Here is a 21,660-nt window from a genome sequence, read left to right as displayed (position 1 = left end):
CAATTTCTCCCTCTCTGGCTGTCAAATTGAGGCAAGTAGATAGACGTTCTTAAAGTTTTTGGTCATTTTGGACGCATTGGTAGTATCAAAAACTTTAAATTCTAACACCAACTGATAATTTTGTGTATTTTGTAATTTCAATGATGATGAAAGCTATATTGAATGAGCGTCGTGTACTTCATGAAAACGACACACACATTGAATGAAAAAGTGACCCTTTTCAAGGATTTTTAAAAGGTTAGGCTCACTTTTCAGAGTATTCAGTTGTCCTTTTGAATGTACACAACAAGTGCAAGTATATTTTAAGAACATTTTCTAGAGAGAGAAATAGAATTTCTTAGAAGGCCCTTAAAATGACCTCCGAAATTTCCTAATGGCTAATGTCCCGGGAGACTTTAGGTCTATTTTCTAAAGCACACAATATTTGTGTCTATTGGGTGTCAAAATTGAGGTAGCATACATGGGTTTTCCTAGGTTGACTGTAACAGGACTTGATTTTGAGGTGTTTTAGTAATAAATTTTGTTTTTCTAGGAAGTTTTGGTCGTTTTAAAGTTAGTCCATTGTGTAGAAGGATGTGTGGATTGTTTTCGTCCAATAAAATTTTTTGATCCGGAAGGCACTTTTTGGGGCATTTTTGAAGGTGTTAACGTGGGTTGATTCTGGACATGGACGGATACGAGAAGAAGATAAAGGAGCAAGAAGACCTGATTCGACGACTATGAGAAGATCTGAAAATTTCAAATCGGGAGCGTGCTGAGGCTCTGCGAGGCAAAGCAGCACGAGAAGCTGATATCTATGTGGAACTTAATGGCGAACAGGAACACGGAAACCATGCTATTCCACCAGGAAACAATAATCAACGTGTCGGCGTTGGGGCACCTGGCGGTGGTGATGGTGTTGATGATGGAGATGATGATGATGGGAACGGTACGGTGGTGATGGACGTCGAGGTCGTCCACACGAAAGAGAGCGGAATGACGGCGAAGCGGAAACTAATGAAAGGAGAGGACGAAGAAGGAAACGTGATGAAGAAGATGCAGATGAAGATTTTGAAAGGGCAGCTTTGCAGCAAGTCTTCAAGAAGGCAAAGATTAACGAGTTTAATGGCATCTAGAAAACTGGCGAAGATCTCGAGGCATGGATTGAAGAAGTTCTCTGAAGAAGCAAAAGCAAAGGTTGCAGTTGTTCATCTTCGACAAACCGCAAAGCTTTGGTGGAAAGCATACCTTAAACAGCGAACAAAGGTTACTCGAATCACTTGGGAGGAATTTAAAACGCAAGCGTATAAAAGGTACTGTTCTCCACACTATAAAATGGATAAAAAGATGGAGTTTTACAAGTTTCAGCAGTAACCTGAGGACGAGCCAAGTCTTACTATACATGAGTATAATGAGAAGTTTTTGTGACTTCACAAGTATGCACCGGAAGTAGAAGGAGAGGCGTTGACAAACAAATTTATCGAAGGACTGCGTAAAGATCTGTATTATCAAGTAAAGGGTGCAGGGGCTACCGATTTTCTGGATGCTATTGTGAAGGCCGAAAATTATGAGAAGAAGGTGAAGTATGAGAGCCGCAACCCTACTCCAAGAAGAATTATACCTACCGGGCATAGAACGCAGAATAGGCCTTTTCAGACAAACACTGAGTTTCCCCGAAGGACTTTTACAAATAATCAGAGAAGACCACCCAATAATTTTTCAAATCAGAATCAGAATTTCAATCGAAATCAGAGTACAAATAAGAATGCTATAAACAACCGCAATCAAAATTTGGGTCAGAATGATGCTAATCAGAATCAAAGAAGACGACAACCGCTGCGGTGGAAACATGATCCTCCTTTTCTAGTGTTGAGCTTATATGTGAAGCTACTCAATATATGGCTTCTCTATATATGGCACCCAGGTCCCCTCTATATATACATCATCTCATGTGTGTATTCTACACACTTTGGGGTTCTACTTCTGTGCTCTCTCCTTCTCTCTCAACATGGTATCAGAGCAGTACGTTTTTGTTTTTAATTTTTCTCCTGATCAAAATCGATTTTGCAGAAACTACATGTTGTGAGACCGGAATCGGTGTGGTCTACAACTTTGCAGAAGGAAGTTTTTTCAAATTCTGCACCGATTTTGAGTTATCGTTCGCGGACTGCGTACACATCTGAAAAGCAACTTCCGCTTTTTGTTTTGATTTTTCTGCTAATTGAAAACGATTTTGCAGAAACTACTAGCGAGAGAGACCGGAATCGATGTGGTCTACAACTTTGCAGAAGGAAGCTTTTTCAAATTCTGCACCGATTTTGAGTTATCGTTCGCGGACTGCGTACATACCTGAAAAGCAATTTTTGCTTTTTGTTTTTGATTTTTCTGCTTATTGAAAACGATTTTGCAGAAACTACCCATGAAAGAGACCGGAATCGATGTGGTCTACAACTTTGCAGAAGAAAGTGTTTTCAAATTCTGCACCGATTTTGAGTTATCGTTCGCGGACTGCGTACATACCTAAAAAGCAATTTTCGTTTTTTGTTTTTTATTTTTCTTCTTATTGAAAACGATTTTGCAGAAACTACCCGCGTGAGAGACCGGAATCGATATGTTCTACAACTTTGCAGAAGAAACTACCCGCGATGGGGATTGGAATCGATGTGTTCTACAACTTTGCAGAAGAAAGTTTCTCTAAATTCTGCACCGATTTTGGGTTATCGTCTCGGACTGCGAATATGTTTGAAAATCAAAATTTTACTTTTTGCTTTTGATTTTTCTCATAATTGAAAACTTCTCAATTATATTTTTCTTCATCAATCATATATTTGTTACTGACGTAACTTTGCTGCAGAAGCCAGTTACACATCGTTCCGATTCAGTCGATTCGTTGATGATCGTCCAAATTCTATCGAGCTACTGTTGGTACATGATCTTTTGTTATATGATATACTCGTTCATTGATTCTCGTATAATTATTCTTTTAGAGATATAGTTTACGTTGTTTTATTGATAATTTCTCATTGATACCATAGTGATTTTGATGGTACCATGATGATGTTTTGTTAATACTTTGGTCATGGTGATTTTCGTTGATACCATGATGATATGTCATTGATACCATGGTTATTCTCGGTGGTGCCATGATGATATTTTGTTGATACCATGGTTATTCTCGGTGATTCCATGATGATATTTCGTTGATTCCATGGTGATTTTTGTTGATACCATGATGATGTTTTGTTGATACCATGGTTATTCTCGGTGATACCATGATGTTGTTTTGTTGATACCATGGTTATTCTCGGTGATGCCATGATGATGTTTCGTTGATACCATGGTTATTCTCGGTGATGCCATGATGTTGTTTCGTTGATACCATGATTATTCTCGGTGATATCATGATGCTTTTCGTTGATACCATGATCATTTATTCATTTTTATTGATATAATGATGATATTTTGTTAATACTTTGATGGTATTTATTGATCACTACATTGATAAATGTTGTTTTATGTAGTATATACACATATCATTTGTATCACGTAATCACACATTTTATACTTTTACGTTTATACTTTATGTACCATATGTTGTCGTGCGTATATATGTCGTCAAAAGAGTGGCGTCGCGAACCATCTCTTATGGCATTGTGAACGTAATTATTTCATTAACGGTGCTAATAATTTTCATGACATATTTTTTTTGGAGTCTATGATCTATGTAGGATTGATCAAAGAATTGATTTTATGAAGACAAACTTGGTGACAATAAAAGATTTAAGAAGATATGTTTGGTGATGCCATATTGATGACAACATGAAGACATGTTTGGTGATGCGATATTGATGACAAGCTACACAACAGATTCACGGAGACACTTTTGATTACAAGCTAATCGATAGCTTTTACACCTCTTTATTGAACCTTTGTATTCATTATTGTATTTGATAGGATAGGAGTAATATAACTCCTCATAAAACATTCATTGTAAAAGGAGTGATGTAGCTCCTCGTAAACATTTGTATATTCAATGATTTTTATAATATAACAGTGGGTGTATATAGAGCTGTGGGTTTTTCCCTTGATCCCCCAAGGGTTTTTTCATCCACAGTTAGGGACCCTTATTTGAGTGGGGGTGTTGAGCTTATATGTGAAGCTACTCAATATATGGCTTCTCTATATATGGCACCCAGGTCCCCTCTATATATACATCATCTCATGTGTGTATTCTACACACTTTGGGGTTCTACTTCTGTGCTCTCTCCTTCTCTCTCAACATCTAGAACGAGCAAGGAGATTTGGGTTATCTTTCCGTTGCGGTGAGCAAGGTCACAAGACGTTCGAATGCCCAAATAAGGAGATCAATCAGGCAGTTCTTGCACGAATGGAAGCCAATATGATTGCGATGGACACCACGATTGAGGAAGCGAGCGAGGAAGGTAAGTGCTCTGAAATTCCTATGGAATGTATGACAACGTCTGTTCATCATTTAAGGGCATCCGTTATAAGAATTCGGGATAAGATAGGAACTGAAATTGTGAATTTCCTCATTCATTCGGGTAGTACGCATTGTTTTATGTCTAACAAGCTCACACAGACTTTGAAATTGAATTCTGATTCCCACATTAGGAGACCTATAGAATTGGCCAATGGGAAGAGACATTATACACAGGGTCATATTCAAAACTTACCTTTTTTGCTGAACAAAGAGAAACATTCGGGAGAATTTTATGTTATTGGCATGGGTGAACGGGATGTAACTTTGGGAATGGATTGGTTGGCTGCGAATCATGCATTGATTGATTGTGAGAGGGGTGATTTGATTTTTAAAAACAGAGATGGTCATGCGATTAAAACTGAGGAGAGAAATACTAAATCACTTCTGATTTCTGCCATGAAACTTTTGAGGGGGGTGAGACAAGGGTGTGAGATGTTTCTTGTGTTTGCTAACGAGATTACAGAGGATTCTGGGAATAAAAAGAAAGAGGAAAATCCAGAATTTGTAGAGGATCTCTTACATGAATTTAAGGATGTGTTCCCGGACGATCTTCCTGGTATGCCTCCGACTAGAGCGGTAGACCACGCCATAGATCTATATCCAGGAGCAACACCTTATTCAAGGGCTCCATAAAGGTTCAATATTGATGAGCTTAAAGAGCTCAAGCTACAACTTGATGATCTTTTGAAAAAGGGTTTCATTAAACCTAGTGTATCTCCTTGGGGTAGTCCTGTGTTATTCCAAAAGAAAAAGGATGGTACATATAGGTTATGCATTGACTACAGGGGGTTAAACAAATAGACCATTAAGAACAAATATCCTCTTCCTCACATAGATGAATTTCTTAGCCATTTGAGTGGTGCCACAATATTTTGAAAGGTTGACCTTCGTTCTGGCTACCATCAAATCCGCATTAAGGTCGAGGACATTCCAAAGACTGCTTTTCGTACATGTTATGGGCATTATGAATTTACAGTTCTTGCTTTTGGTTTGACTAACGCACCAGCAACTTTCATGTGCTTAATGAATAATATTTTTTACCCGTATCTTGATGACTTCATTCTGGTATTCTTGGATGATATTTTTGTGTATTCTAAGAATGAAGAAGATCATGCATTGCACTTAAAGAAAACATTTGAGGTTTTGCGTGAACATAAATTGTATGCCAAAGCAAGTAAGTGTTCTTTTGCAAAGGATTAGATTGTGTATTTGGGAAGAGTGATTTCTAAAGAGGGGATTCACATTGACCTTGAGAAAGTTAAGACTATTGTGGAGTGGCCAACACCAAAGTCATTAAGGGATGTGAGAAGCTTTATGGGTCTAGCACAATATGAGAGAGCACACGTTAAAGATTTCTCTAAGATATCAAGTCCTTTGACCGAATTGACCATGAAAGACAAGGGTTTTGTGTGGACTTCTACCTGTGAGACTGCTTTTCAGACCTTGAAGGCTAAAATAGCAGAAAATTGTGTTTTGAAAGTTCTTGAGATGGGCAAACCATTTGTTGTGTCATGTGATGCTAGTGGTGAACAACTAGGGTGTGTTTTGACACAAGAAGGAAGAGTGGTTGCATATGAGTCTAAGAAATTAAGACGACATGAATTGAACTATGCAACACATGATCTAGAATTGCTTGCTGTTGTTCATGCATTGAAACATTGGCGTCATCTTTTGCTTGGTGTCAAATTTGAATTTCGTACTGATCATGAAAGTTTGAAGTATATTTTCACTCAGCCATTGTTAAACAACAGACAAAGGAGATGGATAGAATTGCTGGCTGAGTATGATTTTGACTTGAAGTATTTGTGTGGGAAAGAAAATAAAGTTGCAGATGCATTGAGTCGTAGGTCCATGTGTAATTTGTTGACTGTTGTGCGATCCAATTTGATTGATGAGATACATGCCGAAGTTGGAAATGATTCTTTTTACATGCCTATTTTGAAATTCTTGCATGAGAATATTGGTGAGATGTATGAGAACATGTATCACTTATATAAGGGAAATCTGTATTATTATGACCGCTTGTGTATTCCTACAAATTCTGCTTCTAAGAGTCAAATTCTGCATGAGTGTCATAACTCACCTTTTTCTGGTCATCCTGGATTGAATAAGACGTATGAAAAGATTAAAAGTTCATTCTTTTGGCCACGTATGAAATTGGATGCTAAGAATTATGTGCATGAATGCTTTCAATGTCAACAAGTTAAAATTGAACATAAGAGGATGCCTAGTGACCTTCAACCCTTAGACATTCCTTTACAGAAGTGGGAGTCTATATCCATGGACTTTATTATTAGACTTCCTACTACTCGTGGAGGGTATGACTCGATCTTTCTGGTGGTAGATAGACTCACAAAACAGGCTCACTTATTTCCCGTGAAAATAACTGATACTACTTTGACCATTGCACGCTTGTTTGAGAGATATTTCGTTTGCATGGCATGCCCAAGAGCATAGTGTCTGACAGAGATTCTAAGTTCACTTCTCATTTCTAGAGAGCGACTTTTGACTCTATAGGTACCCAGTTACGCATGTCTACTGCTTTTCATCCTCAAACCGCTGGGAAAACGGAGAGAGTGAATCGATGGCTATAACTATCCCACACCTATAAAGTTTCTTAGCTCGAGGAATAAGGTAGAACTGTCACATGAGATGCTTGAGAAAATGGATAACGAGTTGGCCAAAATCAGGGGAATATTAGAGAAGCCCAAAAGAGACATAAATTGTATTATGACAAGAAACATCGGGTTGTGGAGTATGAAACTGGGGATATGGTTTTCTTAAAGGTTATTCTCGAGAAGTCTCATTTGGTTCTTGGAAAGGATAAGTGATTGTCTCCACGATTTCTGGGCCATTTAAAATTTTGAAGCGAATTGGTTCATTACCTTACAAATTGGAATTGCCTTCTCATGTCAAAGTGCATCTTGTATTTCATGTGAGTTTATTGAAAAAGTATGTTCCTAACGTGCATCATGTTTTACAGGACAACTCTAAGTTGAAAGATGACGGAACATTGACAGTAGAACCAGACTTAGTGCTAGATAGGCGTGTCAAACATTTGAGAAATAGAGACATTGTGGAAGTTTTGGTTAAGTGGCAGAACAATCCAGTAGAGGATGCATCATGGGTTGATCTTAGTGTTTTGCAAAGCGAATTTCCCTCCTTCCAACTCTGAGGACAGAGCTAATTTTGAATAGGGGAGATTGTAACAAGACTTGATTTTGAGGTGTTTTAGTAATAAATTTTGTTTTTCTAGGAAGTTTTCGTCGTTTTAAAGTTAGTCCACTGTGTAGAAGGATGTGTGGATTGTTTTCGTCCAATAAAATTTTTTGATCCGGAAGGCACTTTCTGGGGCATTTTTGAAGGTGTTAACGTGGGATTTTAAAAAAGTGATATATGAAGCGATTGAAGCCTGCATTATAAGGAACAACTTTGGTTCTTTGAGTCTTTAGAGATTTTGATGTTTTGATGCTCGTTGAGGGCCAAAGATTAAGAAAAAAGTGGGATTTGTTGTTTTTGCATCGTTTTTGTAGAAAATGCTGTTTTGCAGGTTGATTTTCAGCAAATCAGAGCAGGCTATGGAAATTTTCCATCACATAGTCATCAAAGAGCGCAGCGAGGGCAACAAGATTGTGTGAGACGGACTTGGGCTGTTTTGGCTCCGTTTGGGAGTTATGTTCAGTTGAAGACAACTGAAAAATTAGTGGAAAATAAAAAAAGAGTTTCAAAAATCTAACCTTTACGGATCGCTTCACGATCACGTTTTTACCTTGTTCTCGCAGGTATACTTGGCGCGCAAGTCCAGTCGACCGAACACCAAAAATAGAAAAGCGACTATTTTGAGAGGTCGCATGCTTTTGGAGGAAAAATCAGAATAGAAGGACGGGTGGTGCGTTTTGGGGATCATTCACCGATCTCTCTTCTGCGAGTGCGAGTGAGAGTGCGAGTGCGAGTGAGACGCTGCATGCAAGCGAATTGAAGCTCGGGGGTGGTCGGGAGGTTCGAGCTTCGTACAACGGAGTGCGCCCATATATTTTGCTCGTCTGTTGTATCAAACGCTATCAATACAAAGATTTCTTCCTCTGTTTTTGGTGTCTATCTCTATTATTCTGTTCCTCTGACATTGACTATCAGCTATTTTATAAATGGACACATGAAGTATGGGCCATTTATGAGTTCTATCCAAAGTGAACATCTTATCATATACTCTTCTTTGATACATTTGGCACATTTATAGCTATTTTTCTAGTCTAGGGAGAGGAACTTCCAACACTCTTATGTCCACCACAGAAAAATATCTTTTTTCACAAATGCATTATGAAACTGAGTGCCTGCAACCATACTAGCCAAGTCTTGGATAGTAGGAATATTTCTAGTAAAATACGACATCCATGTAGTATTTTTGAGAATATTCATTTTCATCTATGCATCTTTTCCTATTTCTCTCTTTGTCCACTTAATAAGTGGGGGTCCACTTAATAAGTATGTGACTATCACATGAGTTTAACAGAAGGAGTTATTAAATTTTGATTTTTCTCACATTTCACTAACCATAAAATGGTATTGGAAAAAAAAATTATAGGAAAATATTGTTTAATACTTGGTAAAAATTTACAAATAAACAATTTTAGAAATAGATGTTGAATGCATGTGATATACATATTATAAACATAGTGAACAATGAGGACATGGCTAGGGGTTTGTAGTAGATCATTCTTTCAATGCACATTTTCTATCCAAAGAGTTACTACGAGGATACTTTGTCCATAGAGAATCTTTATGAGACATTTTGGCATCACTACAAGCATTTCTATGGTCATGTTGCATACACAACACCTTTAGCGATGCCAGAATGCGTTGATTCAACAATGTATGGGCATCACTAGTGACCTTAGGGTAAAACACTCATTAAAAAGTGAGGGACCCATCTATCCCCAATACTAACTTATTATGGGTGTGGAAGTCGTGATACACAAACAAGTTATTGGTAGGGTGCATAAGGTAGATGAAGCAAAATCATAGAAGTATGATCCAGAGTTCGAGCCTTGCTGATGCACTATACTTTCATTCACCAGATCCCAGCTTTTCATTCACCCCTCATTTTGTTACATAGGAAAAATGTAGTTTCCTCATTGGTCGTGTGCGTATTATCGTGTAGGCTATGGATTTTCTTGCTAGTACATTTGGCATGTCACCACATGGTCCTTGATCCGACCTCCTAGCTTAAATGGCAGCCCTGACTTAATGGATTGCTAGAGAGGGTGTCACAAAATTTTCCTAATTTGGTGGCCTAATAGTTCACCTCACCTTTTATTTAGTATTATCCATGGGGCGAGACTTGTACTTAGGGCCCTATGGAACCAAGCATCAAGGGTCTTCCTTTTAGGCTGTTGATAGTCAATCTACAATCAGAGGTATTTTTATCGTTGTAAGTTGCAGAGCTCAAGTTTTATGTTTAACACATGGATGCATATGCTCGTGGTGCTCAATTACCATAGACCTAACTTCCATCACCAGCTTGGTTAAAAGTTTTCCATTACTTTTCAATTTGAGTCTCTTTAAGATGGTTTTAAAGGAATCTTGAACATCACCTAAATCCCTGTTTGTACTTACGACTCTATGGAACTAAATGTCAAGGGTCTTATAGCCAACCTACACTCATAAGTATTTTACAACCGTAATCTACCCTTCTTCTAATCTCAAGTTCTATCTTTAACACATGGATGCATACACTCCTAGCATTGAATCACCATAGACCTACCTTCTATCACCAGCTTAGTTTAAAGTTTTTCTAGTACTTTTGTATTTTAGTCTCCTTAAGAAGGTTTCAAAGCAATTGCATGTGAACATCAACTGACTACATGATTTGTACTTAGGGCCCTACGAACTAAGCATCAAGGGTCATCCTTTTAAGGTGTTTACAGTCAACCATAATCAATGGTATTTTATCACCGTGACCTAACCTTGTCCTAAGCTCAAGTTCTATGTTTAAAACATGAATCCGTATGCTCTTGGTGTTCAATTACCATATACCCACCTTTTGTCACCAGCTTAGTTAAAGGTTTCCTATTACTTTTCGATTTTAGTATCCTTAAGATTCAGGTTATAAAGACATTATGAACATTCAACATACTATACACTGATCCGCTCTTGCTTAGTCACCTTCTTGGCTAGGGAACTTTCCTCTACATGTGTGCAAGTGAAATCATTTTTTCATTGCATGTAAGAATTAGTGAGCATGAATCACATATCATCTACTCTGAGCTACTATATCTTTACCCACAAATCTGATACATTCTTGCACACTCTCTATGAGATCCACCGAGATGTAAATAGCCTTAACATTCAACATGGAGAAATTTTTACTCAATTCTGATAGTTGAGCTATCAAAACATGTTGATCAAGCAAGGAATTGTTAACCATCAAGGGCATTTTCACCTTCAGATGCAGTTTGCACGAAGGAGTACAAAGACGAGGAAGGGGGGAATGTTGGCAATCAAGCCAGACGGGTGCCATTCAAGTCTATCCCTTCTTCTAAGAGCCTAAAATTTTGATGTATTTCTATTCATTTTTGGAAGCCTTGCAATTATATTGATCATCTTTGATTAAATATGGAAAAACTATGAGATCCTAAGTTATAGAGTCTGTAATGAAATTGAGTCTTGTATGGTCGTCCACTAGCCAAGAGAGCCCTAGGTATAAAGCATAAGTTGTAACGTGGGAAGGGGGGATCATTATCAAGTTTTGAAAGGTTGAAAGCGTAGGGCTGAGAGTGACTTCTACTCTACAACTTGTAATCATCACATTTTTAACTATGATAATGATATTTCAGTTTTGAAATTTGCAATGTGTTCCTTGTTCGGATGCTCTTTCAATTGAGTATGCTCATTGTCGATTCTACTTTGATTTTTGACTACTTGGTTGTAGACTAAATCTATTGATTTGAGCGCGTTAAATAGTGTTTTTAATGTTATGACTATAGGAGAATGTTCATAAACCCTAGGACGGCCCTCTTGATATGTTCAATTGCAGTTTTTGAGACCTCAATTATGATCAATTGTGATTTTGGTACCTCATTGAAATGTGATTAAACTCTATAGGTTAGTGTCCCTAAGTATGGAGGACATCCTCATAAATTTTTGTGGCATTTGGAGTCCCTTTGAGTGCTAAAATAGAGAAGGACATAGGTAAATTTTCAGAACTAAGAGCGAGAGATTTTCATGTGTTAGAGATAGAAATATTCCATTGGTTCACTTCTTGAGGTTGACACCCTCAAAGAGTCCTCGTGCAATGTGTTAGCGCCAAAAAGATATGCAGGTACAAACGTCCAATTAGGGCCACCCGCTAACAAGAGGCAATACAGATCCCTTTGTTTTACTAGAAAGTAAAAATGAAGGTTTTGATGAACATGTTATGGATAAAGATGAAGAAAGAGAGGGCAATGCATTATATTTCTTTTAAAATAATGATGAAATTGACATTAAATGAAGATTGAACTTGCAAGAGATATGTGTGGCACATGTCAACCGATGTGCAAGTTTAGAGGGGATGGACGTTGTGAAATGACATGTTTACAATGTGAATCTAAAATTTCACCCCTCTCTTTGTGCTTTTTAATATGAGGGACCTAACACAACAATTTACATAATGTCAAATGTGTGAGAGCAGGTACCATGACTGTTGTCTTATAGATACCTCACTGAGGCGACGAGGCACTAGATGGCACTATGGATTGTTTTATCACATTAAACTATGCCCAATTAATTGGATTATAATATAATTGTACAAATTTCAAGTGTTTCAAAGTGGCATGCTTGTTTTGCCAAAAAAGTTCAATGGGGGCGATCTTAGTCGCTCATTTGGGCTTTTTATGATTTAAAAAAAGGAGCATTGTTTAGTTTAAATTGGCAAAAAAAAAAATCCATAAAATGCTAAAAAATGACTAAAAAATAGTCAAAGATGGCTTAAAATTCCACATCACTCATGGTGCCATGAATATGAGAGCCTAAAAAAATAAACATTAAGAGATATATATGTTCATTCACTATCTTTGTGTAAAGGGTTACCTAGCTTGTTTCTATGGTATACTAGTGTAGTCCTCATGTTTCCACTACAATTTTTAGATTGTGAGGCCATCAATTAGGGTTTTCTCTCTTAAAATATTCAACTGGGCTTGTCGAATGAAGTTCTAAAGCTTTTATAAAATGGTTCTAACAAATAATTCTAGCATTAATCTAAGGTTTTTAGTAGGGCGAAAGAGCACTACATCTGTGTAATTGAGAATGAGGCTAGCTACACCAAACTTCACACACACAAGAGTTTTAAGTTATATTTTGTTCTTTTTCAACACTACAAGACGTGCTTAATAGTAACGACGCTCGTAGTGCAATGCTCAAACATGAAAAAGCACGGCGTCGCTATGAGCGTCGCTATGATACAAGTAACATAGCGACGCTCATAGCGATGCATATAGCGATGCTGCCAAGGCTAAAAAAAATAACCGAGAGCGTCTGAAAACTCAGATCTCAGATCTGAGTTTTCGACGCGCGCTCAAGCAAGCAAGGTAACGCTCTCCGTCTCTCTCTCTCTTTCTTCTACACACACACACACACATGAGGAGAGGAAGGAGAGCCAATTATGCTCCTTGCCTCTCCTCACTCTCATGTTCCCTTCCCCTCTTTCTCTCTCCCTCTCTCTCTCACACACACACACACACAAGGAGAGGAAGGAGAGCCAGGTATGCTCCTTCCCTCTCCTCACTCTCCTGGTCCCTTCCCCTCTTTGTCTCTGTCTCTCTCTCTAACACACACACACACACATTGTGTTTTTTAGAGAGAGAGAGAGAGAGAGAGCACAAGCATAGACAAAAAATGCACACACACATGCATACAACACATGAAAATAGAGAGAGAGCATGCATAAACCAAAAACGCACACACACATGCAAAAAAAGAACACATAGAGGAGAAGGAAAGAGAGAGAGAGAGAGAGAGAGAGAGAGAGAGAGAGAGAGAGAGAGAGAGAGAGAGAAGAAGAATAAGAAGAGAGTCTTAACATCCTAGGAAACTATCCCAAGAGACCTTAAAGATCTAGTCGACAGGAGTTGACCTCAAGACCTGTTATTCATAAGGGAAATGGCATAACCAATCTATCACACTTCGGTGATAGAAAAGTTATACCATTTTTTTTCATTTTTTATTGTCGTGCACACACACCCACACACACAACCGAGAAGAAGAGAGTTTAATTTAACGTCGTAGGAAACTAATTAAAGAGACCTAAAATCTAGCTGACGAGGAGTTGAACTCAAGACTTGTTATTCAAGAGGAAAATGGCATAACCAATCTACCACACTTGGGTGATAGAAAGGTTATACCATCTTTCTCTTTTTATTGGCACACACACACACACACCCACACCCACACACACACAAACACACACACACACACACACACACAACAAGAAGAGTGTTTTAACGTCGTAGGAAACTATCCCAAAAGACGTTAAAGATTAGGTTAGATGTAGACTTACGTTAAATTAGATTTAGGTTTATTTAAGTTAAATTAGATTAGATTTAGGTTTATTTTTAGTTAGCTTTAAGTTTGATTAGATTTATGTTTATTTACGTTAGATTTAGATTTACGGTATATTAGATTAGATTTAGGTTTATTAATTTAGGTTTCTTTATGTTATATTATATTAGATTTATGTTATTTATCTGTTATTGAAGAGGGAAAATGGCATAACCAATCTACCACACTTGGGTGATTGAAAGGTTATACCATTTTTCTCTTTTTATTGGTACACACACACAAGAAGAAGAGGTGCGGCTTTCTGCAAGACTATGTGACCCTATATCGGTGCCATTAGGGTTGGCGCTACTCCAAAGAGTCCAACAGAGTGGAGTTTGGTGAAGCTTTTGCAATGGTTTGAGAGTGGAATTTTGTGGCTGGAGTTTTTGGTTTTTGATGGTTTTTCTTGTATATTTTGGTCACCATCAAGCATGATTTCAAGTGTTGATCACCTCACTCACCTTGTAGTGTCTGCGGGCAGGCAAGGGCTTGTAGGTCAAGGTGTTTGGAGTTTGAATTGAGGTTGTGGGTAGAGTTTTTAGGGAGCTTTTGAGTGGTAGTGAGTGAGGTGAGGAATTCAAGTAAATTCCTTGTGTTGTGTGGAGTTGTCTGGGTGTGTGAGTGCGCACACGATATCTTTTGCTCCATCATCCTTTGGCGACCTGCTGGGGAGCGGAAATTTTCCGGTTGTGCACCCAAGTGGAGCGGTTTTGCTGTGAAGTTCGAGCTTCATTGAAGAAAAGTGGTGGTTTGGTTGAGGTGCAAGACTTCAACTTTTGTGGAATTACTTACGCAAGGGAGAAGTGACTTCAAAGGGATGGCATATAGTCGGCGAATGTTTACAGGGAAGGAGGATGTGAAGGATTGGATTGCGGACTTCGAGTGGCATACAATTGGTATGCACATTGTGAGTGACGAAGCCAAGCTTCATGTATTTCCTCTTGCGCTCAAAGGAGAAGCTCGGGAGTAGTTTGAAGGTTTAGAGGAAGAAAAAAAGAAAACATGGGAGCAGGTGAAGCTGGCAATTTTTGACAGGTTTGGAAAGAAACTAACAGCAAGAGAAGCGACAACAAAATTGAGAGGTCTGCAGCAAGATGTTCATGCTAACTTTAAAGTGTTTTTGCAACACTTCAAAGGGATTTGGGTTCAATTAGAGGCGTCATCCCATGTATCTCCAGGGGATTTCTTTAAAGTGCGTCAGTTTATGGAATGTCTCCATCCAAGTGTAAGGGAGAAGGTCGATCAGCCTGCTACATTTGAAAGAGCTGTGGAAATTGCCGAGGCCAAGAGCAAGAAGATCAAGAGAAGGTGGGAGCAAGGCCTAACATACTGATCCAGTTGTGGTGCAACCAATGGTCCCTGTGACAACGGATGATAGAGTGGAGTGAGTGGTTCAAGGTCCAGATCTTGTTACGGCCCGGGTTTTGCATGATCTTGCTGGTCAGTTGCAAGAATTAAGAATTAACATAATGAATAGGAACCAAAGAGAGGAACGGCCAGCTGGGAGAGGCAAGGGACGAAAGCTACAAGGTAGATGCTACAATTGTGATGAAGAGGGGCATTACACCCCTGATTGTCCTGAACCACCAAGGGAGAGAGGAGGGATATACCCCCTATATGGAAGTGGTCGAGGAAGAATAGAAGAGAATCATCAAGAACGAGCACTAGAAGCACAGCTGCCGCAACAACAACTGCAACCGTTGCGTGCAAATGGAGAAGGTAGGGCTATCAACATCATTACCCTTGAGCATCAAGATGTGGATGTTTTGGCCAATAAGAGAGCTAGGCATGATAGGGAGAAAGAGACAGAAGAAGAGAGGGAAACAAGAGCAAGAAAAGAAAAGGCTAAGGTAGAAGACAAACCAGAAAGTAGTGAGAGGCGGTGAAGAAGGAAAATTGGTCCAAAGGACTACCTCCTTGGCCAAGGTGTTGAAGACTATGATGTTGTCGATGACATACGAAATCAAAAGGCAAATATATCTTTTGGTCAATTGGTGGCTTTGAATGATAAATTGAGGAGGCAATGGACCAAGTGTGTGAGAACGAGACTTATTTCCAAGAAGGAAAAGCATCAAAGCATGGTGTCAGCTTTAAGGGTTGGTCACCCAGTGGATATGGTGCCAATAGTTGAAGCCATGCTGGTGAGTGGCATAAAATGGTAACCATCTTTTTGCAACATTTGTCAGCCTACTCAACGTCCTCTTCCTCATATGTGTATATATTTTTCTACGCTATTAAGTTATCTAGAGTAAATTCCCCCTCTTCGTTTAACCTTTGTGGTGACACATACATTATACTCTTCCCAAAAATGTCACCTTAGTCATATATTTATATTACCACCCTTTTCCTTTTTGCTTTGTAAATAGAATAAGCATACAATAACCAACTATATACCCCCAAACTTTCTTACCTCTTGTGAATTAGTAGTAGAAAAATAATATATCCATCTTCCACCCCATATAGATAAATTCCCATGGAAATCAACTCTCCACTTGTCTTTACCAAAGATTATGGTCCCTCTCTACAAGTCTTCTATGCCCCCTAAATAGGTGGCCCAATATCTCTTAAGAATATACATATAGTTTCTCTCCTTTGAAAAAGACTCCAATTGTATATTCTTTTCACAAGCAAATAATATTGGGCCCTCCTCTATTTGTTTAAGCATCATAGCCTTTTGAAAAAGCATGATTCCCCTTGGATGCATACAAGCAAAGGGCCCATACAAGAAGACTTGGAAGCAGAAGGTTCCCTAGCCTATTGTGGACCTTCCAAACCAAATTCCTTGGTGCATGGGCGTGAAGAATAGTCCAAATTCATATCAAACATGTTGAGAAGGTCAATTTTGCCTCTTGAAGCATGTCATTCCGAGCTACAGGTAAAAAGTTATGGTCAAAATAGTGTAAATCTGTCAGATTCTCAACAAAAGGGAACTATAAATCAAGTAAATCAAGAGGGTGAGATCTTATTTTTCCCCTACTCATATTTTAGAAGAGCAATGAGTGTTCAAGGTCACTTGCATGTGATGGGACCAACCTAAAGATGCTTTCTAAATGCCAAGACAGACAAGTTGAGATACCCTGCAAGAGCCACCCGTAGGGCCTCATGGTGGGGCCCACCTACATTATGCACCCCTATGGAGCCTTCAAGGTCTAAAATGATATTTTTGGTGAATAAATAGTCCCTTTTATGTCCAATATTCAATGAGTGGTCAAAGGACACTTAATTAGGTCTAATCACTTACTCTAATTAAGTGTAGCATAATCCCACTCCTACACAACTATAAATAGCCCCCCTTGGAGAGACTCAAGGACACACATATATTTTCAACTTCATGTTGTTTCTTGATCAATAGTAGAGAAAACCCCAACCCTCCCTCTTTCACATCCTCCCTCCTAACCCTCCTCTTTGGAGGAAGTGCAACTCTATTCTCCACTCTTTTCATTCTACAATCTCTTACTCCATCAACCCAATAAATCATTTGTAGCACCTCAATAACTTGTAAATACATCATGATCTCTCTCATGGTTATGTCAATGATCATGAAATCATCTTCAAAACTTTCAAGTGTCGCAATTCGTGATGGTTAGGCAGCGTCTGTCCTCCCCTTACAAGGTGTGCGAGAAATCAAGTAAGTGTTCTATTCTCAATTTACCATTGGTTTGTTTTCTCCAAACTTATTCAATTGGTCTAAAGAAATTTCTCACTCCAACTCTCTTTTGCTTCATTACATATGCATGTGGCTACCTCTCATGGTGATTTTATTTGTGTCACGGCATTGCATAGATGGAGAGGAGCTCTCTATGCAAAGTGTGTTAGTTTGATGTAAGTGATTCTCTTGTGTGTTTGAGAGGCAAGTCTTGTGCGCATGATTTTTTGATGAGTTCTTGAGAGAGGAAGAGTTTGGATGTATTATGGGTATTCTTATGGGGAGAAGGTGAATGCTATTCCACAAATTGCATATTTCATTTTGATGCACGGCATTGGGTTGCATAATCGTTGATGGTGTTCAAGTTTCCAAAGTGTATATAGAGTAAGGGGGTTTTCAAAGTGTGTTGCTTGAGTGGGTGAGTGCAAGTGTTATTTTGATTGGTTTCCTTCTCCACTCCCAAAAGAAGGTGGTGCCCCAAGTAGTGTGCGTACCTCTTTACGAACATTTTGTGAGGGTAGGCCCATTGGTTTGGGTTTAGAGGCCCCATTTCAAAAAGCTCGCCCTCATAAAGTGGTGCCCCCATGGAGGAACATATTTCCAAGTTACCTTCAAATTTTTTATAATGAAAAATGGAGTTCCCATCTATTTATTTCATTTTGCACAACATATTAGAGTAAATGTTCACATAGATAGAAAAGTCTTTTTCCAGCAACGCATTGTTTTTATGTTTGGTGCAGAAAGACTTAGAGAAATACTGGCATCACCCAATCCAATTATACTTCCAATCATCAATTATGAAACTTCTTTTGATGTTCACATTTTCATTTTGTTTTAAAGGCAGGAACAAGAAGTGGTGAAGTGGTGCTCAAGGGCCATATGAAGGAATGAGGTCTTCAAACCAACAACGAGGAGTAGCACATGAGTCACGATCAAAACAATGAACCTTTTAGGCCTATTGCTCGGCAATCCATTCATATAATCATTGAAACTAAGTTTAGGTTTCAGTCTATCATAAGGAGGATATTTGGATCCACTCGCCTCAATGAAATCAATGCTTCAATTAATCCATTTATTCTACCTATGATAAAGTACGAATTAACAATGGATGTGTACATCTTCATTTTAATGTAATCAGATTTATAGTGTCAATAATCTTGTGCAGCGCGTAAGAGAAAAGTTTCTTTAAAAAAAAGAGATTTCAAAAAGTCTAAACAAAATGTCAAGTTCTTTTCCCACATTCTATGCAAGAAGTGGGGAAGATGCGCAAGAGTTTCTTGACAACTTGGAGATGGCACATCTCATATCTGGGAGAGATGAAGAGGAAGTAAAGCTACGAGCCTTCCCGTTGGTTCTAAAAGCAGAAGCTAAAGCATGGTATGAGACCTTGCAACCCCAAATCAAGTCCAATTGGGAGAGACTGCGAGCAAGCTTCCTCTCCAAGTTCGGGCAAGGTGATACTTCTGAAGGACTATGGAAATGTCTTATTGGACATAAGTAGGTATCACTTGAAGACTATCCCTCTTATGAAGCAACCTTTGTCAATCTATGGGGTAGGTGGGAGGCTACATTAGAAAATCATGGTGGTGCACCCAACTTTCTAAAAAAAGAGAGATTCATGGTTGGCTTGTATCCACTTTTAAAGGCTAAAGTAGAGCTAAAATTCCCATCCACCTTCGAAGAAGCACGTGAGGTAACCATCATCAAGTTTAGAAAACTACACTTCCAAGCACATAGAGCAAGGGGTTTGAATGAAGTGAGTGAGAGGGAGTCGTCACAAACCATGAAAGCACCAATTAGGGCCCCTCTTGCACAATCTTCACAAATAGGAGATAACTCTCAACAAGAGGTTTTACAAAGGCTAACTCAACAGCTTGAGAACCTCACTTTGAATCTAGTACAGGGCCTACCTCAACAACGACAACCAAGAGAAGGGAATCGCAATCAACGAAGACAAGCTCAAGAGTTGTGATGTTGGAATTGCAATATGGGCCATGGCATGTACAATTGTCCACATCCAAGGCGACTTCCGGGAGACATATATCCCCCCAGACCGCCTCCTCTCACTGTGCAGCAAGAACAAGCTCAAGGCCCACAAATCCTTCGTCGACCACCACCACCAGCAAATATACCTCCCGTCCCACATGAGGAGGAAGAAAGAGGATTCAACATCATCAGGCTAGAAGAGGTAATAGATGAGCATACTCTAAACTTTGATGTTATGCCGGCAGAAAAACACACAAGAGCACATGATAAGGATGAAGACATGAGAAGTGAAGGAACAAATTCAGCCAGAAGGGACAAGAAGAAGAAGTCAAAGATGGAAGAAGCTGAAAGTAGCAGGAAGAAAAGATCAAGGCGAAGAGAAATTGGTATCAACGACTTCCCATTGGGAAAGGAGCTAGAGCCCTACAACATCCTGAAGGATTTACAAACCCAAAAGCCAAACATTTCATGGCCTCAACTTCTACACCTATCAGCCAAAGTAAGAAGGCAATGGCCAAAGTTGGTAAGTACAAGAATTCCAAAAAAGAAAGCAAATCTTTCCATTAAGGTTGTAACATCAAAGCTACAAAAAGATGTGGAACCCATTGTGGATGCTTACATAAGGGGTAAAAAGGTGTCTAATGTATATGTTGATGGTGGAGCTCAAATGTGTGTGATCACGGAAAAATCAATGAACAAGTTAGGGCTTGAAATTACAAAGTCCTCTAATTGTCAAGCTAGGCTAGTCAACAACTCAAGTGTGAAGTGTTTGGGGATCATTGAAAATGTAAAAGTCTCTGTATGTAACATAGATGCACGAGTGGATATGTATGTCATGCCAGCTAAGGGGGAGGGCTATCCCATCATCATAGGGAGGCCTTGGCTCATTACTGTGAATGCAGATCAAAAATGGGGAAGTGGTCGTTTGATTCTTAAGAAGGGTCAACCGGTGGTGTATGATTGGCGAGAAGGAAAGCAACTAGATATCAACTATGAAACCACGGCAGATGAAGAGAGCGAGGAGGAGAGTCCTTACTCAAGTGACGAGGAAGCATCAACCAGTGCATCAACCAGTGAAGAGGAGTCTTCTTTGGAGGTAATGGGAATTGTATTCAACGCCAACACTCAAGATGTTCCTGTAGAAGAAAAGCCAACAGACAATCACACACGAGGGGATGAAAGATGCCACCACCTTGAAGAAGGATTTGAGAAGATGCTTGCAAAAGATCTTACTTGTGAGGAGAAGAGGTCCTACATCAATATGTTAAGGAGGTATCCCAATTTGTTTATCACTGACTACTCACAAATAAGAGGTGTAGATGTAATAGAGCATCGAATTGAATTGAAACCAGGGACCAAACCCGTGGCTCAAAAGTTAAGGCGACTAGGATCTGTGCAACAAAAGGCTCTCCTACAAGAAGTGAATCAACTCTTGAAGACTGGCTTCATCTATCTAGTATCCAACTCCGAATGGGCATCACCTATTGTAGTCACTCCCAAGAAGAATGGTAAGTGGAGGGTCTGCGTGGATTACAAGCCCCTCAATGCTGCGACAAAGAGGGACCACTTCCCTCTCCCTTTCCAAGATGAAATTCTGAATGAAGTAGCAGGTCATGAATGCTACACTGTGTGTGATGGGTATTCAGGATATTTTCAAATTAGAATAGCAGAAGAGGACCAACCAAAAACCACCTTCATCACACCTTGGGGATGTTTTTCATTTAGAGTAATGCCTTTTGGGCTCACCAATGCTCCTAGCACCTTCATGAGATTCACAATATTTGTATTTCAGCCATTCTTTGGAAAATCTATAAGAGTCTTTATGGATGATTTCTGTATTTATAGTTGTAGATCACTTCACTGCCAAAAGGTTGAAGAGGGGCTTAAGAGGCTCCATCAATTTAGGGGACAACTCAACCCAGAGAAGTATCATATCGGTGAATCTCAGGTGGTTTTGCTAAGCCATGTGGTTTCT

The 21,660-nt window shown here is 39.1% G+C and overlaps 1 pseudogene; it reads left to right on the top strand.

Moving 5' to 3' along the window:
* The first annotated feature begins 460 nt into the window (after positions 1-460).
* The window catches only part of LOC147419053 (uncharacterized), an 80,056-nt pseudogene continuing 58,856 nt past the window's right edge, over positions 461-21,660 (top strand).

This window comes from Adiantum capillus-veneris, chromosome 29 (assembly GCF_014529385.1).
Source record: "Adiantum capillus-veneris isolate H3 chromosome 29, ASM1452938v2, whole genome shotgun sequence".
Lineage (NCBI taxonomy): Eukaryota > Viridiplantae > Streptophyta > Polypodiopsida > Polypodiales > Pteridaceae > Adiantum > Adiantum capillus-veneris.
This window is presented reverse-complemented; position numbering and strand designations above follow the sequence as displayed.